This window comes from Hylobates moloch, unplaced genomic scaffold (genome assembly GCF_009828535.3).
Source record: "Hylobates moloch isolate HMO894 unplaced genomic scaffold, HMol_V3 SCAFFOLD_8, whole genome shotgun sequence".
NCBI classification, from domain to species: Eukaryota; Metazoa; Chordata; class Mammalia; order Primates; family Hylobatidae; genus Hylobates; species Hylobates moloch.
In genome coordinates, this window is record NW_026652283.1 from 42,580,938 (window position 1) to 42,598,157 (window position 17,220).

Consider the following 17,220-nt stretch of genomic DNA (forward strand, 5'->3'; position numbering starts at 1 on the left):
CCTCCCTCTGTCTTGGCCAGGGCCGTGGGAGAGGTTTGTCCTTGCCCCATGCCCAGCAGCCCCAGCTCAGATCCCTGGCACATACCCAGTTCCTCTGCTTGGGGCCTTCCCCTGTCCTGCTTCTGCTCCCCACCCTCCTACTCTGTGAGCAGAATTAGGAGCTAGGGGGCAATGCTGGGGCATTCAGGACTGATGGAGGTGCAGTGCTACGTAGCACGTGGGACTGAAGGATGGGGGCGGTATCAGGGAGGTTTAGGGCGCATGTTGGGGCAAAGTTGAGGGAAGATGATTGGGGTGCAGAGCAGGAGTGTTTGGGGCTCATCCTGGGCCACCTCTTCCTGGAAAAATTTGGCTACAAGTCAGGGAGGCAAATGTGTGGGCCATGCCCCCCTCCTCGCTAGGCAGTAAACACTGCCGTCGCCTGGGAGACGAGAAAACATCTTGGTCCCCCCACGGTTGTTTATACCAGGACTCCCTCTCCTTCTCTGGCCTGGTCTGGCCTCTCCACTCCTGAGCTGGGCGACCTGAGTTGAGGGTCCAGCCCCCTGTCATGGCAGGAGGCCCCAGCAGCAGGCCCGCTGGCCCCCACCAGGGACTGAGCACTCACCACCTCCTGGTGGCCTGTCCCATTGGAGGCCCTAGGTCTTATCGATCAGAAACGTGCTCCCAAGCCTTGGCCTCCACAAGGGAGGCCTGGGATTGTGCCCTGGATTTGCTCCAACCCACTGCCTGAATGCAGTCACTGGCCTCCCAATAACCTCAGCTTCCCATGTTCAGTAGCAGGCAGGATCTAGATTAGAGCTTTTCAAACTGTTTCAAGTCATAGATCTGGTTCTTTGAATGACACCTGATACAGAAGCACAATATATAAAACAGATCAAAGTAGGGCTACTCTGGGTGGAGTCACGGGTTTAGGGCCCAGAATTCTACCCACTCAGCCTATATGGCCCTGGCATATCAACCCAGAGCCTGTACATGGTCCTCCTTGCTCTAGAACACATTCCAGGTAACCCTGGAATTCCCTGGCCAAATACTCATGCCTGCTTCCAGGGTCTGTACAGGCCCTTCTCCCAGGGGCTGTCAGAGCAGCCCTAGGCTCAAGGACGGCTGTTTGCAGTGGGTATAGCAAAAGCCTGGAAGAGCAGGCTGAGGCACCCCCAGGAGTGTACCCAAGGCCCTACCTGGGGAGGGATGGGCCCAGTGTGGGAAGAGAATCTGAGGATCGGAGGGTAGCAAGGGGCTGGCTGTCCCTTCCCTGCCAGATTCCAGCATGGGATTCCAAGGAGTCCAAGAACTAAAATGCAAACCTGGTCTTCTAGATCATTATGAAGGTATATGTGTCAGGAAGGATAGAGCGAATTTTATTTAAAAGTTTGTTAACTTGATTGAAACTTTTAAATATTTAGACTTATGGTATGTGGGTCTCCATTTATACTCTCTCCCCAGTCCTGCCAGAGTTAGGAGTGAGCTTGCATCAATCCTCCTTCCACCCACCCACCTACCTCTGCAGCAACCCCAAGACAGCCTTACCCAGAACTCTCAGGCTTCACAGGACAGTGTGGAAGTCCCACTCGCTGAAGCTCAAGGCCCTGGTGACTACATCTTTCTGTTCACTCCCCACTGTCTGAGCATCAGCTGGGGCCGGCCTGGGGGTTGTGGAGGAGCCAGACTGGCCTTGCCCTAGAGGGATGGATCTCAGTGAGGAGTAAGCGGGTAGGAACACTCCCCCTCTTGTAGAATAGTGTGAGGAGGGGCGCCCGAGGGGGCCCACAGGGGCCCTGGGATCCTAACCAGGGGCTAGAGAAGCTCTTCTATTCAAAGCCAATCATGCATTGACGGGGTGGAAGAGAGACGGCCCAAGAAGGGGAGACAGCACAAAAGCCACCAAGGTGGAAACATACAGGGAGTGGAGAAGTCGAGTGTCGCTGGTGCTTAGGATGTGTGTACAGCCTCAAACGCTGGTCTAAGGAGCTTGGGTTTTCTATTTTAACAGTAAGAAGCTGTTGTAGGATTGTAAATGGGGTAGGGGCTGAGGAAGAGGCATTCAGACTGCAAGGTAAGTGGACTGGAGTTGGGGATGGGGGGCTGGAATTGTGGTGGTCAGTTAGAGGCTGGCTGGGGGGAAGGGGAATGGGGGTGAGTCCTGGGCTGGCCAGGAATGGGACTTGAGGGGCTAGGAATAAATAGGGGATCTTAACTCTGCTTTCTGGGACCACATCTCCTATCTCCTCCTCCTTTGTTCTGTCTCAGTTTTTGTCTTCTCCTGCTATTCCACTGCCCTAGGTCTCCAGGCTGGGGAGAGGGGCACTCACCCTAAACCCCCTCCCCAAAGCAGGCCACTTCACACAAGTGGCCAGGCAAGAGGCCACAGTTGTATAAGAGGCTTTTCCCAGCTGGCTGGACTACTCATTCGTTCATTTATTCATTCACTCACTCAACATTTATTGAGAACCTACAATGCACCAGGCCCTGCACTAGGTTTTGGAGAGAAAGTAGGAACAAGATCAAGTACCTGCATTCATGGAGCTTACATTGGCGGGGGCGAGAGGACCAGGAACTGTATCTATCCCTGGTGTCTACCATCTGGCACCTGTGCCTGGGCTGGATGCCTGGGAACAGGGACTCTTCCCATTACCTACTCATTTGTTCCAGCTGCCCTGTGTTAGCACTCACCTCTCTGGACAATGACAGAGGAGTAGGGGTGTCATGCCCAGGATGCCGGCCCCAGGGAGCACCCATCTCTGTAAGAACAGCCTGGGCCTCGGGCCTAGTTCTTCCTACTCACCCCTGACTTTGAGCCCTTTGCAAGGACCCGACTTTGATTTCTTTATCTGTCAGGTGGGATTTGGGGAGGTCCTGAGGAGGCGAGGGGACCAGAATACTGGACCTCAGCTCCAGCATTCTCCCTTGGTGGACAACTCCTTTGGCTGTGATGGGAGGGGGAAGGGGGCTTGGGACTCAATATTATCATCATTACCCATGCAAGAGAGTAACAGTTGCCACCTATTGTGTAATTTTTGCCGCACTATCTGTATGGTCGGTGCGTCTTCTCTTCCCATTTTCCGGATGAGGAAACTGAGTCTCGGTAAGGTGAAATGACTTACTTGAGGTCACACGTGAAACTACCTACTCCAAGAGCCCTTTAGGATGGTGCTGTGAGGGTGCTGCCTGGCACCTGCCCCACCTGGGCACTCAGCCTCGAGAGTGGAAACCCAGCCCTAACGCCCCACCCCATGTCCCCTCTGGGGCTGGCACCACCCCGAGCCTGGGCACTGGGTTCTGCAACCCTGGCCAGAACGGTACCAGCGGCCGGATCAGACCCGGACTCAGCTCAGGGGCTTGGGCTCCTCTGGGTCTTGGGGCGCGCAGTCCCCGCACTTGGCGTCGGTGGGAGGGCGAGGTCGGGGCGGCGGTGGCGTCGCGTCCCCCCTCTCCGCCCCCGGCCTCGGGGACGCGGCGGCACCTTCACACTTTCCGCTTGGCCCGCTGCTCGCCTTTCAGGCCGCCGCGTTTTCAATTGTTAATTTGGAAACGGAAAAAGTAGCCGGCCGGGCGAGGGAGGCCGCGGGGAGGTAACCGGAGCCGCAGCACCGCCCCCTCCCCTCCCGCTCTCCGGGCCTGGCACAGGCAAAGCCCCGCCCCTCGCAGGGACGCAACAGCCCCGCCCACCATTCCCCGCCCCTTCCCGTAAGCCCCGCCCTCGCCGAGGCGGGCTGGGGGCACCCGGGAAGTGCAGAGCAGTAGCGCCCCTGCTGAGGAGAAGGAGCCCGGGCGGAGGGACGGGGGCCGAGGGCTGTGCTCGGGGAGGAGTCCCCCAGGAGCCCTCCCCGCCGGAACCCGTACCTCTCCCGAGAAGTCGCGCCGGGTGTCTGCTTCCCTTGTCCCTACGTGAACCCAAGCCTTTCTGCAACTCCTCTGCGGGTTCACCCGGGGGAAGACCCCTGCCTCCAGACTGCTGGACCAGGGATCATTAGTCCCATTAGAAAGACTAAGAAACTGAGTCCCGAGAGGAACAATTAACTTTCTCGAGATCACACAGCCAAGGCAGAGCAGAGCAAAATTCAAGCCCATTCTTTTGCCTGCGATTTATTTTGGGACTGTCTGCCTCATTTAGAAGAGGAGGGGATATCAGGACCAGAGATACAATTTGTCCCCTTCCCCCTATCTCCAGCACCGTTTCTGTGGTTAGTAAGTTACTGGAAGTTCTGCTTATTATTCAATTATGCGAGGGTTTTGGAGGTAGAAGGAGGTCCCTCTAAACTTTCCATGTAAATGAAATGTAAAAGACCCTCTTCTGGAGCCTCCCAGAACACGGAAGTCCCTGAGGACTGGCAGCTTCAGAAGCCGTCCACGGCCTCGCTGCCAGTCCCAGATGGATCAGCAAAAAATAGGGCCCTCAGAGACTCCCACCCAATCCCTTCCTCCCACTGAGGAATAAGCTGAGACTCAGACACAGTTTCCCAAGTCTTCAGCTGACTGGTGGCAGAGTCAGGAGACAGAACCCATCGACCCAGCTTTCTAGCTCTGTCCACGCCCTTCTGCTTCTCCCTCTGCTGCCCTCCAATCCTGATACCTCTCTCACAGCCACCACTCAGGATCCTGCCTCCATCAGCTGGGCCTGCAGGCTGGGCAGCCTTTCTCTTTACAAGCGGAGGAAACTAAGAAGAGTATCAGCAGATGTCCTCCCAGCTTCCAGTTAAAGACCCTCCCAACCACCCTTCCACCTTAGCTGTGGGTCAGGCCCAGAGAAGCTGCGCTCCTGGCCTCAAGTCACACAGCAAGCCTTTTCCAGCTTGCAAAGCCCACTGGATTCAGTCTGGCTGGTCCTGGATTTGGGGTTCCCACTGGGAGCATGGCTCTCAGGGCAGCTGTAACCAGATGCCCCAGGTGTGGCCTGTGAGTTTGCATGCTGCTTTGCTTATTAGTAACAAAGGCATTGAAACCCCTCTTCCTCATTGTGTCCACAAACCACCCACTGGGTGGGGTCCTCAATGGCTGAGTCTACAGAACTCTTGGGCTGGGCTCAGTCTTGGCACCTGAGCTCCCCAGGGGACTCTGCCCTCCGCGGTGCTCCTCTTCAACCCTGTCAGCTCTTGGTGCTCTCTCTGCCCTGGAAGTACTGAGAACCCAGTGGCAGGGACTAACTCTTTCCCTTGTCTTGGACTCTTCCCTCCCTCTCCCTCCCCCAATATAGTGCGCAGGTTCTGCTGACTCAGAGGACAGAAGGCTCCTTTGAGGTTGCCCTGACCCCTGCCAGATTCAAGTAGCTGGGAAACTGGGCAATGCTTGAACCCAGTGCCACAAAGTCACATGCAGCAGGAAGGGCAGGGGCAGGTCCCATCTTGGCCCCAGGATGAGGGAATTTTTGAGGTGGGAGTGAGAGGCAGGTGCCTGAGTCCTTCTACAGAAAGAGGAGAAATCCAAAGAACATTGCATTAGGAATCAGGAAATCTGGGTGCCAGACCCAACTCTGTCTTCGATCTACTGTATGATCACAGGTAAGCCAGGCCCCTCTCTGGGACTCAGTTTCCCTATCTATAAATGAGAAGGTTGGTTAATCTCTAAGGGACCTTTCAGTGCCCAGATATAGCCAGTATCTGGTCACGTCTTGCCACTTCCGCTTCCCCTCATACAAGTCACCATCATCGGCTGGTAGTGGCTCCTGCCTGTAATCCCAGCACTTTGGGAGATGGAGGCAGGAGAATCGCTTGAGCCCAGGAGTTCGAGACCAGCCCGGGCAACATAGGGAGACCCTGTCTCTACAAAAAATAAATATAAATTAGTCAGACATGGTGGCACCCACCTGTGGCCTCAGCTACTCAGGGGGCTGAGGCTGGAGGATTGCTTGAGCCCAGGAGGTTGAGGCTGCAGTGAGCCGTGATTGCACCACTGCACTCCAGCCTGGGTAACAGAGTGAGACCCTGTCTCAAAAAAAAAAAAAAAAAAAAATTCACACAGCGTGATTTGGCATGTGCCTGTAGTCCCAGCTACTCAGGCGGCCCAGGTGGGAGGATCATTTGAGCCCAGGAGTTCTGGGCTGTGGTGAGCTATGCCAATCAGGTGTCCGCACTAAGTTTGGCATCAACATGGTGACCTCCTGGGAGCAGAGGACCATCAGGTTGCTTAGGGAGGGGTGAACTGGCCCAGGGCAGAAATGGAGCAGGTCAAAACTCCCGTGTTAACCAGTAGTGGGATCACACCTGTGAATAGCCACTACAATCCAGCCTGAGCAACATAGCAAGACCCCATCTCTTAAAAATAAAAATAAATAAAACAAACAAACAAACAAAAGTCACTGGCATCTCTTGCCAGGATTATACTTTCCAACTCACAATGGGGCAAACGTCATTGCTCCCTCCTCCCCTCTCCCCCACCATAGTCTGTTCATTCAGCAGCCTGTGTGATCTTTTTAAACATAAGGCCGATTGAGCTACTCCCTGCTCAAACTCCCCATCTCACTCAGAGTAAAAGCCAAGATCCTCACCATAGCCAGCAGATGGTCCGCTTTCCACCTCCCCTGCCTCTCTGCCCTCACCCCCCACCACTCTCCCCTTGCTTATTCCACTCTGGGATCACTCCTTTCCTGGTGGTTCTGGAACACAGCAGGCATCCTTCTGGCTCAGATGTGTTGGATTTGCTTTTCCCTCTGGAGGTGGGATGGGGGTTAAGGGAGCATGAGGTGGGGGCTCCGACCTAACCCCGCCAGTCTGAGCTCAAGCTCAGACACAGCATGAGTAAAGTGGGGAGGGGAAAAGAGCCCGTTTGCCATTGTCAGGGACAGAGCTATGATAATGCAGTGCCAAGTGTCAGGTTGGGTACCGGCTAGTGAAGAGCAAGTTGGCCTGGTGGGTGGGGCTTTCCTTGCAATCATGCTAAGGGGTTTGGGCCTGGGCCCACAAGTCAGTGGATTTCACACTTTTTAAAAAAACAGCAAAGCTCTTTGTTCACATGAATTTTTTTTTTTTTTTTTTTTTTTTTAGACGGAGTCTCTCTCTGTCTCCTAGGCTGGAGTGCAGTGGCGCAATCTCAGCTCACTGCAAGCTCCACCTCCTGGGTTCACGCCATTCTCCTGCCTCAGCATCCAGAGCAGCTGGGACTACAGGCGCCCGCCACCACGCCTGGCTAAGTTTTTGTATTTTTAGTAGAGACGGGGTTTCACCGTGTCAGCCAGGATGGTCTCCATCTCCTGACCTCGTGATCCACCTGCCTAGGCCTCCCAAAGTGCTGGGATTACAGGCGTGAGCCACCACGCCCTGCCTTACATGAAATTTTTACGCCAAAGCCAGCATGTAAAACTGAGCCACCCGAATCTGCACGGAGCTGCTCAGTGGAACTGAGGGAAGGTTTCCACTAGCCATCTTGCTTGAGTTTCTCAAATCCTGGCTGCCTAAATTCCACTCCATGGTTCCCCTTCCTTTCAATGGCATCCTGCTTGGGAGAGTCCACGCCTCCCTGTTTGAGAAGTCAGCTCTGTCTGGCCAGTCCCAACAGATGGATGCCCCTGTGTCCTCTTTGTCCCACTCTGGCTCTTGTCAACACATTGCTCAGCCCACTGACCTGGTGCAACAGGTAGGCAGGCTGGCACGGCAGAAGGAAGCAGACAGAACAAGTCGGAAGGTTTGGAGCTGGTGCAGGTGGGAGAGGAGGAAGCTATTCCTCATCAAACACCTTGTCTAGAAGACACTGCCTTTCATGTCCCGTGGGACAGAAACCATTCAAGCTGGCTCAATAAAAACTGGCTTCTATACTATCACATTTGGGATAAAGAAAAAGAAAAATTGGCTTCTGGAGGTAGAGGACAGATATGGTAAGGAAAGAGAAGAATTCTGTAGAGGTTTCAAGGCAGAAAGCACATTTTGGATTCATGGGATAGAGAGCAGGGGGATGGGGTTCCAGTGTAGTGCAGTCTCATGGCCCATCTCTCTGCACCTCTGCCAACTTTCCTCTGTGCTTCTTAGTTCCATTCCTGTGAAAGACAATCCGATTGGCTCAGCCCAACCTATGGGTGGGCCCTTCTTGGGTCAGTCTCCAGCTCTCCATGAATCTGTGGCGGCCAGGAGAGTGCTGTGGAGCCAACCGCAGGGCTGTCGTGTGTCGCTCTGCAGTCTGGGCGCCACAAAGGGGCCGGCTGAGAGGGCTGAGGGGTGCTGGAATCCAGCCTGTGCCCAGGGGTGGGGCAGCCCAGAGGAAGGGATGCCTGTGCTAATGGGTCTGTCTAGAGGGGTCAAGTTTTTATAACTTGTCAGGCTAACGGGAATGCTTTTTTTCTAAGCCATCCTCCAAGAGGGGGCATTTTTTTCATAGTTTGTTCTATGTGCTGGCGGCTGCTGTCCCTCCAGGGACAGCCTCAGAGAAACTCAGCTGAGGGCCAACTCTCTCCTTTCTACCCCACTGCTGGAGAGTCACAAGGCGGAAGGGACTTTGGCCATTACTGAGTAGTGCTCCACCTACATGTTGCAGACAGGGAAACTGAGGCTCCATCAGGGCCCCATTGCAATCTCTAAGCCCCCGCGCAAGCCTCTGGCCCAGAGAAGCAGCAGCGGCAGTGGCGGCGGCCCTGGTGTGGGGCCCTGGGTCACGTGCTCTTGCTCCCTTTGCCATATTTAGAATCGCTGGATCAGGGGAAACTTCTCCTCCCAGCCCCTGAGGATTCTTGGAAAGAGCCTCGCTCTGAAGGCCTGGCTTACTGCACCTCCCCTTATTCCCCTGCAGGAGAAAGTAAGTGCCTGCTCTTCCTAGAAGAGTCTGGGGACCTCCAGGCTGCCCCCCTTGTCAGGAAGTGCCTGTCAAGTCTAGCTGAAGTCCCTTCTTCAGTATCAGCTCTGGTTTGGGGTTTAAGGAGCCCCTTTCTTCCAGAAGGTGGTGGTGGCCATAGCTTCTGCCCTCTAGGGACCTTGGCTGAATGAGGACAGACTGGCCTCAGGGTCCCCCAGCTGAGGGAAAACAGAGTCCTGCCTTTGGGCCCTGGTCTAGGGGGCAAGGAAAGAGTCACATGCTCCCCAGGCCAGACGCACAAATCACTTGAGCTTGGGAATTGGAGACCAGCCTGGGAAAATGGCAAGACCTTGTCTCTACTAAAAAAATCAAAAAAATTAGCCAGGTGTGGTGGTCCCAGCTACTCAGGAGGCTGAGGCAGGCAGATCTCTTGAGCCTGGGAGAGTGATGCTGCAGTGAGCTATGATTGCACCACTGCATTCCAACATGGGCAACAGAGCAAGACCCTGTCTCAAAAGAAAAGAAATCAGGGAAGCTGCTGGTGGCTGGGCAGTCCCCAGACACTGGCAGGGCTCAGTTTGGGAGGGACGCTGGAAAGACGAGGGAAGGAAGGAGGCTCTGGAGGAAGGAGGGGGCAAGGCCTGGATCTGTATTTACTTTGGCCTTGGTGGATAGTTGGGGGTGTGGAGGGGTCCTCTTCTCACACAGGCTGCTTCCTACTGGATAATCAAGCCTTAAAAACAAACAGCAACAAAAAACCTAAATAAAACCCTGAAATGCAGTGTTGAGTGCCTGTGATGTTCCAGGTCTGAAGAGCCATCCTCGCTGCTGAGGATAATGGTCCTGTGCTCCCATGGGACCCCTCTCCAGGCATGGTCTTTTCTCCCACCTTCCTCTCCCAGCTCCATACCTCCTCCATCTCTGCAGATCCCCCACCCCACCCTCCTGCCCACTTCTGAGAGTTGGGCCTTGCCTCTTCTTCCCAGAGCAGCCCCCAGTGAGTAGGGGCTGTCGGCCTCCTCCCTTCCCACAGCCTCCTCCCACCTACATGCCTTCCTGTCCCTGTGGAAGCTGGAGGGATCCTTCCTACTCCACACCAGCTCCTCCCTGGCTCTGGATCCCAGCCTCCCGTCTTCCTTGGGGACTTCATTTCATTGATCACTCCCTCTGTCTCCCCGCATCTTCAACTTCTCCTTCTTGATCTCCTGGCTCCTTCCACTCTGGCTCTCTCATCTTAAAAGAAAAGAAAAAGATTCCCTGTGCCCTGCATCCTTCTCCAGCTACGATCTCTGATCTCTTCTTTGCAGTCAAACATCTTCAAATAGTTAAACCTACACCTACTATCTCTACCTCTCACTACCCCTCCCCTTTCTCACTTTATCTGGGCCTGTTCTGGTCTTCCTCTCCTTCTGAGAGAAGGCTGCCCTTGCCAAGGGACCCAGTGACCAATATGTCACCAAATCCAGGGGACATTTTTTACGCCTTATCTCACTTGACCTCTTGGCAGCATTTGACACTGTTGTCCACTCCCGCTTTGAAACATGTTCTTCACATGGCCTCTCTGACACTTCTCTCTTCTGCTTTCCCTCCCAGCTCTCTGGCTATCCCTCCCAGTCTGCATAGAGGGCCTCTGTCCCTGCTGCACCGCTGGGGCTCCATCGGGTCCTCCTCTAACTTTGCCACAAGCTCTCTGGACTGTCTCAGCTGCTCCCATGACCTCAGTCACCACTTCTACCCTGATGTCCCCCAAATCTGCATTTCCAGCCGGGTCTCTGTCTTCATACCCATGGAGTGTTTGCCCAGTGCCCATAGCCCTCTCTCTCTCAACATGTCCACCACCCGACACCTGCCCCTCCACTGGGGTCTCCCCCGTCCCGTAAAGGCACTCATGGCACCTTCATCCATCCAATGCCCAAATCAGAAATAGAGAAGTTGTTCTCCTTCATAGTTCCCATTTCCAGTTAATCACCGAGCCCTAATTCCTGCAGTGTTTTCCAACCCATCCACTCCTCTTCCCTGCTGCCACCACCCCGGGCCAGGCCACAGTCATCTCTCGTCTGAGCTATTGTGGAGCCTTCTTGGTCTTTCTGCTGGGTCTTATCTCCTTTGATCTATTCTGTGTACTGCCCCAAGTGGTCCTGAGACGCAAATTGGACTGTGTCATTTCCTGTCTTAGAACTCCACAACTGGCTGGGTGCGGTGGCTCACGCCTGTAATCCCAGCACTTTGGGAGGCCGAGGCAGGTGGATCACTTGAGGTCAGGAGTTCAAGACCAGCCTGGCCAATATGGTGAAACCCCGTCTCTACTAAAAATACAAAACTTAGCCGGGCGTGGTGGTGGGCACCTGTAATCCTAGCTACTCGGGAGGCTGAGGCACGAGAATCTCTTGAACCCAGGAGGCAGAGGTTGCAGTGAGCCAACACCACTGCACTCCAGCCTGGGCGACAGAGTGAGACTCCGTCTCAAAAAGAAGAACTCCACAATGACTCCCCATTGCCTTTGGGATCGTGTTCACAGTGCCTGAGAGTGCCACTCAAGGCCCCTGGCTCTGGCCCTCTCTGGTTTTTCCACTGCCCCCTTCACTTTAGGCCACACCATCCGGAACTGTTGGCCGTTTTGGGCTGCCTCAATGGCCACATTCCCACTGCTTGCACATCCCGCTTCCTCTGCCTGGGACACCCCCACACCTGTCCAGTTACCTCCTCCAAGAAGTCTTCACGGATCCCTCCACTTTGGTTGTGCAGAAGGCTCCTTAGGACTCTGCCCAACCCCTTGAGTACACTGTCATGGCCTCGTCCATCCCGTCACCACTATGTTATGTTCTGTGTTGTTAATTCCTTGGGACCTGCATTATTCATTTCTGGTTTTACAATAAACCTGGCTGAGTGTAGGTGTCTGAAGTGAATATAGCCCAGAGGGGTCAGGTGACAACCTCTACTGCTGTGAGATGCCCTGCCATCTCTCCTACCCCCATCATATCCCCATCTCTCTGGCCTGGCCTCCCCAGCAGCTGTCCTTCCAGGGACATTTTGGACATGTCGAGAGAAGGAAAGAGAGCCGTGGACACTGGGCAAATGCCCAGTGGGTATGAAGAGAGAGACCTGAGCTGGATCCAGGGACATCCCCAGAGAATCTGGAGCTGAGCTGCTGGCCGATCCTCTCCACCCCACTGCTGGAGAGTTACCAAGCTACAGGGACCTTAACCATCCCTGAGTTGTCCCCCACCTTTGTGTGTGTTTCTGACAGCGAAATTGAGGCTCAGAGCATTAGTAGGGCCTGGTGGTCCAGGTGGTCTTGGGCTCAGGTCCTGCTCTTATGACTTTGGAGAAGTCATACCTTTCTTTTCTCATTTGAATAACAGCTTTATTGAGATATAATTCATATACTGTAAAATTCCTCCTTTTAAAGTGTTCGATTCACAGAGCTCTGCAGTCACCATAGTATATGCCTCTGAACCGCCCTCTCCTTATCAGGGTGATTGCGGTACGGTTCCATGGGGTTATTGTGAGAACCGATTAAGAACATGCATGTAGAGGGCTTGGCACAGTGCCTGGCCAATAGGAAGCCTTTGGCCAGCAGGAGCAGTTATGGTTATTACTTCAGGTCACAGCACGAGAGCCACCTCCCCAGCAGAGCTTTCCCCCTCCTCCTGCCCTGTGGCCGCTTCTGGACAGTGACTTGAGGAGGTATAAATGGGGAGAAGGCGGTGATTGCAGTTGTTTAAAAAGCGCTGAGCTGGCTAATAATTGAGTCAGCTGCAACTGCTCCCATCAGCTAAGCCAGTGATTCTCAAAGTGTGGTCCCCATAACAGCAGCAATAGTATCCCCAGGGACCTTTGTAGAAATGCAAATTTTCCACTTCAAACTTACTGAATCAGACACTATAGGAATAGGTCCCAGAAATCAGTATTTTAATAAGCCCTCCAGGTGACTCTGACACCCACCGTAGTTTGAAAATCACAAATCTCAGCAAACCATTCACTTTTTCATCTCTATTCCTCTTGCTCCCTCCTGAATGAGTGGTATAGTCATGGGATGGGGAGACAGGGGAAATGGAGAGGAAAGGTTGTATAAGCCTTCTGATCAGCCCAGCTGGGGACAGCCAGCCAGGCAACACCCGCCTGTCTCATTCTGCCTCCTGGGCTGGGCAGGGAGAAAGAACATGGGCCACAAATTGCAGGCAGACATGATGGGCAAAGATGTCCTAGAAAGTGGCCGCTAGTCTGGCCTGTCTGCTGGGGAGATTAGAGAGGGCCCAGGTCAGCCAGCACCCATGTTTCATCTATATTTGTATAGATGGAGAAACTGAGGTCCCCGAGGGGGCCAGAGAGAATCCTTAGAAAGTCCTTTGTTGGATGAATGAAGCCACACCCTAGTGGCAGGCATGAGACTCCAGCTAAGGGGCTCCTTCACTTGTCTCCTCTACCCCTGACCTCCAGATACTGATCTCTCTTCTGCTGCCCCTGTGTGAGGACCACCCCCACCTCCAGGAAGGCCAAGGCAGCTTGAGGGTCAGCCTGAGCTGGGGTTCTAGCTGCAGCTCTGCCACTGATTCACTGTGTGATCCTGAACAAGTCTATCCCTCCCTGAGCCCTATTTCCTCAGCTGGAAGATAAGGATAATTATTCAGGTGCCTGGAACACAGGATCTTTTCTGTTTTTGAGAGTGAGAGTCTGGCTCTGTCCCCCAAGCTAGAATGCAGTGGCAAGATCACAGCTCACTGTAGCCTCAACCTCCCTGGCTCAAGCAATCCTCCCACCTCAGCCTCTTGAGTAGCTGGGACCACAGGTGCACACCCCCATGCCTGGCTAATTTTTGTTTTGATTTTTTTTTTGTAGAGACAGCATCTCAGAATGTTGCCCAGGCTGGTCTTGATCTCCTGGACTCAAGCAATCCTCCCACCTTGGCCTCCCAAATGTTGGGATTACAGGCGTGAGCCACTGCGTCTCGTCCCAGGATGTTTTCTATTAGTCCAAGTACATCCCTTCAAATGTAATGAGAGTATCAAGGGTATAGAAACTCTTAGCCAGTGGGTTAAAGCAGGGAGAAGTGAAGTTCGGGGGCTTTTTAAGCAGTGTCTGCCAAATGGAGATGGTCAAGGTCAGAGACGTGCCTTTTTAGGAAAGACATGGGGCAGCCAGAGGAGTCAGGGATGGATGTGCTTTGGGGACCTCTTCAGTGGGTACAAACTGGAGGCTTTGGCTTGGTAACATGCTGTTTTGATGTTTGGTTACAGTGAACTCCTGCTATTCATTTAGTTAGTCTTTCAATAGTGCTGTGAAATCAATCAAGCAATCAGTCAGTCAGAATAAGGGGCAAGAGAGTGGAGACGAGGCCATTCTTTCAGAGAGGGGATGGCTGGGGAGGCCCCTCCAAGGAAGTGGCATTGGAACAGACCTGGGTGAGGCAGAGGAAACAGTAAAGCAGGTTCAAAGCCTGGAGGTGGAAATATGTTAGGTGTGTTCCAGGACTGGCAAGGAGGCCAGAATAAGTGGGGTGCAGTGAGTCAGCAGGAGAGTGCAGGAGGTCAAGTTCGGAGGTGGGGGTGGAGGCACAGACCTTGCAGGGCCTTGTTGTCAGTGCCAAGGAGTTGGACTTTCCCTCTCTAAGTGCGATGGAAGTCTGAAGAGAGTTTTGTGAAGAGTGATGGTTTCCAGCTGTGCATTATGGGACGATGACTCTGGCTGCGTTGAAGAGAGTGGTCACATTCAGACACAGTGGAGGCAGGGAGGCCAGGTAGGTGCCAGATGATGGCGGCTTGGTTGGGATGGTGACCTGGCCTGCCCAGGGATAGTTTCTGAAGGTAGAGCCAATGGAATTTGCTCAGAAGGGGATGTGCAGGGGGGAGGGAAAGGAAGAATCAAGGGGCCTGAGCCCTGGGGGAGCTGCGGGGCCGTTGCTGAGATGGGTAGGCTGGAGGTGAGGAGAACTTGAGGACAAATTGAGAACTGGTGTTTGGAGGTGTTGGGTTTGAGAGGCCACCAGACATCCAAGAAGAGTCATTGAGCAGGCATTTGGACACATGAGCTGGTCACCCGGGAGAGGCTGACACATCCTCACACCTGCTAAAGGTGTGAGGCGACTGTGGTCAAGGGGTGGGGCAGGATCCAAAGTGGGCTTTTCTTTTTTTTTTTTTCTTGAGATGGAGTCTCGCTCTGTCACCCAGGTTGGAGTGCAGTGGCGCAATCTCGGCTCACTGCAAGCTCTGCCTCCTGGGTTCATGCCATTGTCCTGCCTCAGCCTCCCAAGTAGCTGGGACTACAGGCGTCCGCCACCATGCCTGGCTAATTTCTTGTATTTTTAGTAGAGGCGGGGTTTCACCGTGTTAGCCAGGATGGTCTCGATCTCCTGACCTTGTGATCCACCCACCTCAGCCTTCCAAAGTACTGGGATTACAGGCATGAGCCACCGCGCCCAGCCTGCATTTTAAATTTTATATTAGTTTGTTATTACCCAAACAACCCATGTTTGTTCTAAAAAATATATTAGGAAATACTGGCTGGGTGAGTGGCTCACACTGCCAGCTCTGGGAGGCAGAGGCAGGAGGATCACTTGAGCCCAGGAGTTTGAGACCAGCCTGGAAAACATAGTTCAACCCCATCTCTACAAAATATTTAAAAATTAGCCGGGTGTGGTGTCATGTGCCTGTGGTCTCAGCTACGCAGGAGGCTGAGGTAGGAGGATGGCTTGAGCTCATGAGGCCAAGGCTGCAGTGAGTCATGATCATGCTGCTGCACTCCAGCCTGGTTGACAGAGTGAGACCCTGTCTCAAAAAAAAAAAAAATTGAAAATACAGATAAGCAGAAAGCAAAACAAAAGCCAAATCACTTAATTTTACCACCCATAGATAAGCCTTGCCGACTCTGGGTACGTGTGTAAAAACCATCTCTATTTCAAACATTGGGATCACATTGCCGTTAAGGTTTTATAATCTGCTTTTTTTTTTTTTAAACTGTGTAGTGGAAATTTTATAGATGTGTAATTACTGACATGGCAAGAAAAGTGTTAATGATGGCCAGGCTCGGTGGCTCACGCCTGTAATCCCAGCACTTTGGGAGGCTGAGGCAGGTGGATCACGAGGTCAGGAGATCAAGACCATCCTGGCCAACATGGTGAAACCCCGTCTCTACTAAAAATACAAAAATTAGCTGGGCACGGTGGCGTGCGCCTGTAGCCCCAGCTACTCGGGAGGCTGAGGCAGCAGAATCGCTTGATCCCGGGAGGCGGAGGTTGCAGTGAGCCGAGATCACGCCACTGCGCTCCAGCCTGGCAACAGGGTGAGACTCCTTCTCAAAAAAAAAAAAGAAAAAAAGAAAAGCAAAAGGAAAAAGAAAAGTGTTAATGAAACACTCAAGAAGAAGGCCCCAGAGTGGCCCACTGCTGCCTGAGCTTCTGAGGTCAGCTAAGAAACGGGACTGGAGGGTGTCTGTCAAGGCCGGGGTAAAGGCTTATAAAGTCCTGGCTGCGGCCATTCCCCGAGGAAGGGGCTGCATGAGATAACCTCATGGAGGGCCCTTCTGGTCCCAAACCCTGCTTCAGCTGCAGTCCCGATGCAGGTACATGTGGCCGCTGCCTTTTTTTGTGATTAATTATTGAACATGAGGAGCTGGTGCTCTTCTCTTCTGTTCTCCCGCGCCCCGTGTTTTTGCTGACTCAGCTCTGGTCTGGAACTGGCCGAGGAATAAGCTCTTCTCCAACTCATTCACTCATAACACTTTACCGACATCTGCCACCTACCTTCTCAAACCAGGGGCATTTGCTGGGATACACTTGCCCCCCAAAACGGTCAGAAGCCCCTGTCCAGGCGGTGTAAGTGAGCCAGGGCAGTGCCACGCCCTTTGCATGTCTTCCTCCCATAGCCCCCACTTCATAGATAAGGAGATGGCTCAGAGAAGGCAGGTGACATTTTCAAAACCACACACACAAGCAGGACTGGGATCCAAACTCAGGTCTCTCTGACCTCGAGCCGCTGTCCTTAAGGTCACCATGAAACATGAATATAAATAAAGCCACGTAGAAAGTGACGTGGGCCACACATAGGGAGGCAAGCATCGGGAGTTGGCAGTTCTGAAGGGGGGATAGTGGGGTGCAGGAATCAGAGGCTCTGTAGAGCATGTAGCATTTGTGTTCCTGTAGGCGTGGAGGATGAGCAGAGTCTCGCAGGCAGACACGAGGTGTTCTGCGTAGCGTGCACCATGCCAGCAACGGTGCAGAGGTGGGGACACTGGGGACATCTGGGAAGGCTGGCGGGTCAGTACACAGAGATGTATTTCCAGAGAAGCCTGTTCCCTCCAGAGTCTCCTCCAGGGTGTGTGCGTGTTCAGCACACCCCCATCCCAAAGAGGGGTGCTTCTGGGGGCCACCTCATTCGCCTCTGCTGTGTCTGCAGCCTGTGACCTCTCACCTCGCTCTCCTTCACCCATCCACATACCGCCAAGGCCACCAGCTCCTCTCCTCATGCCCTTGGTCCTCTTCCCATCCACTGGGAAGTTGGGAACCCTGGC

At 53.6% G+C, this 17,220-nt stretch overlaps 1 protein-coding gene across 1 annotated transcript in view; it reads left to right on the plus strand.

The window, feature by feature from the left end:
* The window catches only part of KCNQ4 (potassium voltage-gated channel subfamily Q member 4), a 56,848-nt gene that overhangs the window by 15,320 nt on the left and 24,308 nt on the right, over window positions 1–17,220 (plus strand). The gene's annotated exons all lie outside the window — the stretch shown is intronic.